Source organism: Ascaphus truei, chromosome 2 (genome assembly GCF_040206685.1).
Source record: "Ascaphus truei isolate aAscTru1 chromosome 2, aAscTru1.hap1, whole genome shotgun sequence".
In the NCBI taxonomy this organism is placed as follows: domain Eukaryota; kingdom Metazoa; phylum Chordata; class Amphibia; order Anura; family Ascaphidae; genus Ascaphus; species Ascaphus truei.
The window spans coordinates 144,736,706-144,743,786 of NC_134484.1; the positions used below are offsets into that span (position 1 = coordinate 144,736,706).

A 7,081-nucleotide genomic window follows, 5' to 3' on the forward strand; every position below is an offset into this window, starting at 1 on the left:
GGTAAAATGTACCTGTACTTCAGTGAATGTCTCTCTATATGATTTATACCTAAATATTAGCGGCAATATAGAGAGACATTTGGTCTTAGGACGCATGCACTCTGGTAGTTCTGCGTAGTGTCACCAGTCATCCATAATACCGTATAAACATATAATTCTTTTAAGGTTTTATTACCCAATAAAGCTGGCCCATTAATACTTTCCGGATTCGACTTCTGATAACCTCTATGAGCCAGAGGAAGAACAGGAACTTTCATTGTTGACTTTAACCCATTGTGTACTTTACTATTAAAATACTGAATATTTGAATGGTATTATCGTAACACTTTTCCAAGCAGCAGACCCCACTTGGGCTTTAGCATTTGTATTTTTACAGCACAATTGTAACCACACTTGTTATGCTTTCTTCGTGGATTCTTTTCGGTGCACTGTATTCTTAGGAAATATCTGCTCGTTACTCTGTACAGAAGTAGCAGGCGTTCTTGCAGCTGTTAACGCAGAAATAACATGAATATAATTAACGCTTTAAAAAGATGACAAACAGGTTACCATTGTTTTCAATGGCAGCGCGATAATGCGTGTGTTAAATATCATGCTGGCATTAATGCATCGCATTGCGTTTACGGTCGCAATAACCTCTGCTACATCTGTATGCTTTTGAACTCTTTTAAAAGAGGCAGCTGTTTCTTCCGATTGGCTTGTAATGAATTTTAAAAAAATCTTTCAAATGAATAAGGCGGTCTCTAGGGTAATTAGGAAAAATAGGGAGGCTGTGGGAGCCAACTAGCCCATCTCTCGTTAATTTATATGTTCCTATGATTTTCCATCCGAATCGTATCTATTGTGACATTGCAAACAAGCTCATGAGTAACAGATGAAATATCCCAGTTGATATATATTTTTTCTTACACTAAAGCTCCTTTTACCATATAATGGTAGGCAGAATTAATGTTGATAAACAGAAAAGTACAAATTTGTGATGTGATCAAAATCGGACTGGAACAAACTGTTTTGTTTGCAAAATTACTTTCCATTTTAATATTGGTAAACAAGAAAATATATTTGAAAATTGTAATATTCTGCCTTCAAATACAGTGCCACGTGTTAATAGGGTGACCAGACTTCCCAGGTTTTAATTAACTGGTGTCCCTATAATTTCTGTAATGTCCCAGTTTTTGCCGGGAGCAGAGTGAGGAGTTGGCCATTAGGTGCCGCTGTGCAGCTCACGCAGCTTTACTCACCCTGGCTGCAGTGTGCTGGTAAAAAGGTAAGGTGTGTGTATGGGTAACAGTGTGTGCGTGTAAGAGACAGGGAAGGGGGGGAGTGTGAACAGAGAGAGGGAGGGGAGGGGAGACGAGAGGAGGAGAGAAAGTAGAGAGGGAAGAAAGGGAGATAAGGGAGAAATGTGCAGAGAAGGGAGAAGAGAGGGGCAGAAAAGGAAGAGAGGGGAGAGAATGAAGATGAGAGGAGGAAGTGAGAGAAGGGAGAAATGGGGGGTGTCGTGATAATGTCATGAGATATTATGTATTTTAATCCATGTGGTGCTTCAGGGGTTAATGTGTGTACAGTTTGATTTAAAAAAAATACAAATAAGTGATTTATGGCCTGCTTGCCCCTTGGTAAGCAGAAGGAGTCAAGCACACCAATAATAGATTAGCTGTGTGTATTAACCCTGATTGCATATCTAAGTCACATGCTCACTTTTGTGCTGTACGTGATGGTACTGGGTGATATTGAGTACGGATTAAGGGGGGGATGTTAACTCCTTTGCGAAGGTGAAGGGTGAGGCGCTTGCGAGCGTGAGTATTAACCCTTGTCCTGTAGAGGAGATATTGTCCATTTGACGGACCTCTTCGGAGATGAAAGGTGGGGACGCTTGCGGTATTAACCCTTGTCCCGTATGCAGGTCACGTACTCGCAGGGTGCCGTACGTGACAGGGGGATAAGGGAGGGGAGAGGGGCGAGGGAGAGAGTACAGAGGGGAGAAGGAGATAAATAATACAGCATAAATGGCGACAGTTATACAAATACAATTATATTTATGATGTAATTTGTAAGAGGGTAAGTGTATAAGAGTGTATCTGTATGTGTGCATGTGTGCGCGTAAGAGACAGGAGGGGGAAGGGAGGGGATGAGGGGGAAGAGAGAGGGGAGGGGGAAGAGGGAGGGGGAAGAGGGAGGGGGAGGGGGAAGCGAGAATGGAGGGAAGAAGGGAGAAGGAAGAAGAGGAAGAGAGGGGGAGGGGGAGAAGGGAGGGAAAGAAAGAGGGAGATAAATAAATCAATAACAGCAGTAATGGGGACGCTATTAGACAAATACCATTTATATTTTAAGTGATGTCATTTGTTTTAGATTTTTTTTTATATGTGTTTTTACTTTTGGAAATCTGGCCACCCTACTTGTTAATAAAGGGTAAAAGTAAACTAAGGATAATGCAATGTTCATTGGGCTAAATTAGCTGATTGGCACTTTCTGTTTTTCCATAATGTTTTAAACTTTCAATATTTCTATAGTAAATAATAAACCCTTTGGATGTTTTTATAATCTTTATCTAATCTCTTACTGTACTAAGACTGTTAGTCAGCCATCAAAGTCGCAGGTAAAATTTTATTTTTGTGTTATGTGTTTGCAAAGTAATTATGAGGCTATCATTAGTCAAGCAGATAAAGACTAGAGAAAGACCAGAGAAAAGGCAAACATATTCATTTTTCACACAACACTAAAAAGGTGAAAGTTACTTTACAGGTGATTGAATCTTCTGTAAAAAAAAAAAACCACTGGCAAATTGTGTAAAAACAAAAATGTTGGCACGATATATGGAATAGCTCTTTTATTTGACATTTTCACTATTGTATGCAAATAACTTATGTATTTACCTTTAGGTTTAATCCAAAATGATCATACAATGAATAGAAGTTAATATAAAGAAAGGTACTGCCATCTTGTGATATGGAGCTGAATTGCACAGTTTTTCCAGCAATTACTGTTATGTCCAAAGAAAGGTACTTCCCATAAAGTCTACGTATCTTACAGCTTGGAATGCAAACACTTAAGTACAATTCCATTATGATTTTTTTTTATATCCACTTACCACATTTAAATTAAACATATACCAATACTTTCCCAAAAATTGCAGGGAATAAAAAAAAATACCTACAAAGCTACTCAGCATTGTTGAATTTTGAATTATTTAAATACAGAAAAAATCAGGATGGGTAAAGGGTACAGAAAGCAAAAATATGGGATGGGGGAGAGTTTAGCATGGTGGCAAACAATATAATTAATAGCACAGGCACAGCATGTGAGTTGTAGTAAATACATGAAATGTGATAATATCTGTAGAGACAGCTGGGGAGGTGGTCATTTGGAGATCTGCCCATAAAGAAAAATGTTATATAACCCATAGAGCAATGTAGGACTATACCATGAAGTACAGTTGAGAGAAAATTAGTTAAATCAACAGCAGTAACCTATCAAAAGCAGATCACCAACATAGCTGCACCATGTGCTGCAAGTTACTTGGAATGTTCTCTGCGGATCATTGAGGAAGCTGATACCCCCCTTTTTTTAACAATATTTTGTATTTGCATATATAGAAACGGGGCATGTAAAGTGGGGATGGGTGGTTAGGTGGGTACAAAATGAAAAAGAGTGTGGGGGGATACCAGTGGTATTTCACTTACAGCATATAGATAATCACATTGAATCATTATCAGTACAACAGTATCACGTTATAACATTATTAATACAGCTGTTCAACTGATATACAGCTTCTATATAGTGCAGAGTCTCGTGTCAATCCCTGTTCCTCTCATCACTGGATCCAGACTGCCAAGTACTTCCCTACAATATCATTAAGAATCGCTGTTATTTTTTCATAGCAATGAATTTGCCATATTCTCTCTTTTACCCTCTGAAGACTTGGTGCGGGTTTTTTTTCCTGGTGGCTGCTATGCAGCTTCTTGTGGCTGACAGATATGGAGGGAGAGTTTTCTCTCTCTTTGGGTATGTTCTGCATTGGCTTATTAAGTAGTGCCACCCATGGATCCAGTGTCGCTGAAAACCCTGTTCAACATTTGGAAGACCTGGGTTCATAGTTTTCTCACCTGTATGCAGGAATGTGCCCATCTGCCCACACCCTCTAAAGCACAAGGGAGACACCTGTCCATACATTTTATAAAATCTAGAAGGGGTCAGATACCAACTGTACCGCAGCTTGTAGCCGTTTTCTATAATAATCGTATTCATGGATACCAATGATGTGGATCCGGCCTTGGAGCCTTAGATGGCTTGATGGATTTTATAGCCTCCTCAACCTCTATCTCTTAACTTATTTAGATTGGCCAGCTGTACTGTGCTTGTGTGTGGAAGGTCACATGCTGCCAGAAAGGCTCATGAGCTTCTGCTGTCTTGGACATATGTCTCATTTTTTTCCCCATCATAAAGGGAGCTATAATAGTTGTAGAATTCCTCAAGAATTACTTCTGGATTATAACTGACTATCTCAGATTTAAGACGGAGAGTGTTATATGGTTTATGCATTGTTTGGACCTGAGTTTATGTGATAATAGTTTGTCAGGTTTATTGCCTTTTTTATAAAATAGTTGGTCTGTCCATCTTGGGGTTTTTTTCTGCTTTGTCAGTCAGGCAGAGATTTAGTTATCTCCTTGTTGTGTTGATGGCCTTCTGTCTGGTTGAGGAGGGGGTTCTTTTGTCTAAGTTTTCAAGTTCTTTTAGTTTATTTGTCAGTGTTAGTATTTTTGTCTGTCTCTCTCTTTTCCTCCTAGATGCTATTTTTATCAGGACTCCCCTAATAACGGCCTCATGAGCTACCGACCGACACAGCTAATGTCGTCTGTGAGATGTCTGGGGTCTGGTTTGTGGCAAAATAAGATTCCAGCTCCTGAGAGATGGCCTCCACCACTTCTGGAATGTTGAGCATGGAATTATTCAACTTCAACGAGTAAGGCTGTGGCGTTGTATACCATCCTTTCAGAGTTACTTCGATTTTCCTATGGTCCGACCATGTGATCGGATGGATCCGAACCTCCCGTACTAACGGAAAGGTTCCTGTTTCCACCCATATATGGTCTATTCTTGAGTATGTTTTGTGGGGGTTTGAAAAGAATGAGTAATCAATCTCGAAGAGATTCAGGGCTCTCCGGGCATCTATTAAAGTATGTTCTTTTAATGTGCAGTGTTGTCATATTGTGTGTTACCCGTTCCCATCCGATGTCCGGATCTATTGAGAGATCTGTTGATTACCAGATTAGTCTGCGCCCACTAAGACTCTCCCCCGTTTGATTTTCTCCAAATCATTAAAGAACGATTCAAAGAACTGTGTGTTGTAAATGTTCGGGGCATATAGTGTTGCTATGGTAATATCATTGTTATATATTGTGACCGTTATAATTGATAAATTCCGTCTTTGTCTTTTTTCCCCCCAAGGATGAAGGGGACATTCCTACCAAGCAGTATCGCTACTTCCTTCTTTTACACCGTAGAGGATGAGTGTTATATTAATGGAAAACTCCTGTCTAGAAACTTAAGTATGGAGTGTTTAGTGAAGTCGGTCTCCTGTAATAGAAGGATGTCCATGTTTGTCCTTTTGTATTCAATGAATGCTACTTAACGTTTTTTGGGACTGTTGAAGCATTTCACATTATGTGACATGATTAGATGTACTTTTTCTGCATTGTCGTTAATATGACATGTTTTGTGAAACTGTGGTAATAAAAATGTAACTTACATTTGTGCTGTCCATGCTTCTTGATGTACATTATACTGATCCTATTCTGCGCCTCATTGTCTGTTCGTGCCACCTGTACAGGTAGGGTAGCTGGGTGTAGGATTTTCATGTGTCATAAAAACTGGTATGGAAGGGGGGGGGGGAGAGGGGGAGGATCTGCTGCCCATTGAATTGCACTGCCAAACTGAAGGGGAATCCTCATTTGTATTTTATATTGTTACGCAGTTTCTCTGTAATAGACTTCATTTTCCTCCTGCGTGCCAATGTAGTGGGTGGTACAGTAGGTCAAGGAATATCATGATTGGTGCTCCTTCGAATGTTACTGATTTCGCCATCCTTGCCGCTGTCAGCAGATCCTGCTTTACGCTAAAGTAGTGGAATTTCAGGATAACGTCTCTCGGGTTCTCACCTGCTCTTGGACTTGGACGCTCTGTCAAGATGGAACATTTTGTTCTCTCTATTTGGGATCAGGTAGAGCAGGGGTGGGAAACGTCCGGCCCGCGGGACGTCCAACTGTTTTGGTCTGGCCCCCGTGAGTCAGGCGGCCGTTTGCGCGCTCGAAAGAAAGGAGGGGAAAAAAAAAAAAACTTCCCCTTTCCTGATTGGCTGCCTCGTGTTGGCATATTGCCAAGAGTTTTTTTTTTTTTTTTTGCCAAGACCCCTCCATCCCTATGGAGCACGTCCACAGAAGAGCGAGTCTGCGGAGGAAGAAACTTGAATCTCCACACCGGGCAGCAGTTGCGGAGGTGGGCACCTGCATCGATCCCCTCCTGCTCCGATTCCCCCCCCTTGCGCACGTCCACGGACCTCCTCCGATCCCCCCCTGCTCAGAATCCCACCCTACTCAGAATCCCCCCCTGCTCAGAATCACCCCCCTGCTCAGAATCCCCCCCCCCTGCGCACTTACACGGTCCTCCTCCGATCCCCCCCTGCTCAGAATCCACCCCTGCGCACTTACACGGTCCTCCTCTGATCCCCCCCGCTGATTCCCCCCCATGCGCACGTCCACGGACCCTGCCCCGCGCACTTACACGGTCCTCCTCCACACACAGGCTGCGTCCTCGCTAGCGCTGAGCGTGCGGCGCTTGGCGGTGACTTGCATATATATATATATGCGAGACCCCGCTCACGCGATGCGTAGGCGCGGGCACACACGCTCATCGGCGCTTAAACAAATTTTAGGTGGGGACGCTGCAGGGGAACCTAAAAAGTTTTTTAAAAAATTGTTTACTCAAGCGCCGGTGAGCGTGTGTGCCCGCCGCATACGCGTGCATCGCGTGAGCGGGGACTTGCATATATGGTCTCCTTGACTTCAATACAAGTTGTATGATT

General features: G+C 42.1%; 1 long non-coding RNA gene across 1 annotated transcript; it reads left to right on the plus strand.

The window, feature by feature from the left end:
- Positions 1-1,189: 1,189 nt before the first annotated feature.
- Positions 1,190-5,750, plus strand: LOC142488589 (uncharacterized). Its single transcript, XR_012799517.1, has 4 exons — positions 1,190-1,267; positions 2,883-3,002; positions 4,788-4,963; positions 5,449-5,750. It is a non-coding gene; the product is annotated as an uncharacterized LOC142488589 (long non-coding RNA).
- The last annotated feature ends 1,331 nt before the right edge of the window (positions 5,751-7,081 follow it).